General features: G+C 43.5%; 1 non-coding gene across 1 annotated transcript; it reads left to right on the forward strand.

Moving 5' to 3' along the window:
* Positions 1-1,081: 1,081 nt before the first annotated feature.
* LOC148580303 (small nucleolar RNA R71) lies at positions 1,082-1,188 on the forward strand. Its single transcript, XR_015894502.1, has one exon. It is a non-coding gene; the product is annotated as a small nucleolar RNA R71 (small nucleolar RNA).
* The last annotated feature ends 213 nt before the right edge of the window (positions 1,189-1,401 follow it).

Consider the following 1,401-nt stretch of genomic DNA (forward strand, 5'->3'; position numbering starts at 1 on the left):
CGGTATGTTCACATGCAAAGATACAAACAAGTCAAGAAATCTTGAGTATATTCTCTTCTCCACAGCACCATTAAGCAGTTGGGGAAAAAGTGCATGGAGTCTCAGCAACTCCTGTTTTGAGATTTCTGGTTCTTGGTAATCTTTTTCCCCCTCCGCTACTGAGGTATCTTCAGGTTGTTCTGACAGCTTGCTTGGCTTGTCCTCAGTCTCCTTATCACTTATAGTGACCATCTTGCAATCTTTTCATCTTACTTTCTTTGTTTCACCTCTCAGATTCTTCTCTGTGTCACTTGGGAATCCATCTGTGGGTTTGGGAATTTGTTCAGAGAGATACCCCGCTTAAGATTCTAACCTCTTGATTGTGTCTCCCTGGTTCTTGAAACTGGCTCGCAGTTCCTCCTTGAACACCTTGTTGTCTTGAATTTCCTTCCTTATGCCTTCAAGTAGATTCTCAATCCTTGAGATTCTTTCATCAAATGATGATAAGTCAGGCTGAGGAGGGTTATTCTAGCCTTGATATAAATGTGGAGAGGTGTTGTTATGGGGGTGTTGATATGGTCTAGATGTGAAGTGTTGGTGGGCTGCATTGTTTGGATTTGGGCATCTTTGATCAAGGCTTTGGTCTTGTTGATTTCCCCATCCAAAGTTTGGGTGATTCCTCCATCCAGGGTTGTAGGTCTTGGAGTATGGATCATGGTTTTGCCTAGGTGAATTCCCAATGTAGTTAGCTTGCTCCTGACTACCCTCTGCTTCTTCATTCACTCCTTCTTGGGTTGTTGATGAAGTGGAGATTGTTGCTACTTGGTTTCTCTCCATCTTCTTGGTGAGGTCAGCCAGCTGCTGGGTAATGAGCTTGTTTTGGGCCAGCAGAGCATCTACATTGTTTAGCTCCATTACTCCTCTTGTATTCCCTCTTTCGGAAGCATAGAAGTAGTCGTTCTCTGCTACTGTTTCAATGACATCTATGGCCTCCTCAATGGTCTTCTTCTTGTTCAAAGATCCTCCAGATGAATGGTCTACTACCTTCTTTGACTCATAAGAGATCCCTTCATAGAAAATGTGCAGCTGCACCCATTCATTGAACATATCTAGTGGGCACCTCTTTGTTAGGTCTTTAAACCTCTCCCATGCTTCATATAGAGTCTCACCATCTTATTGCCTGAAAGTTTGGACCTCAGCTCTCAGCCTATTGATTCATTGAGGAGGGTAAAATCTTGCTAAGAATTTGTTCACCACATCTTCCCAAGTTGTCAAGCTCTCCCCTGGGAAAGACTCCAGCCACTTGGCTGCCTTATCCTTGAGTGAAAATGGAAATAAGAGCAGTCTATAGGCGTCAGGATGTACACCATTAGACTTCACTGTGTCACATATTCTCAGGAAGGTGGTTAGATGTTGATTGGG

This window comes from Arachis ipaensis, chromosome B10 (genome assembly GCF_059453495.1).
Source record: "Arachis ipaensis isolate K30076 ecotype BB chromosome B10, ASM5945349v1, whole genome shotgun sequence".
Classification (NCBI taxonomy): domain Eukaryota; kingdom Viridiplantae; phylum Streptophyta; class Magnoliopsida; order Fabales; family Fabaceae; genus Arachis; species Arachis ipaensis.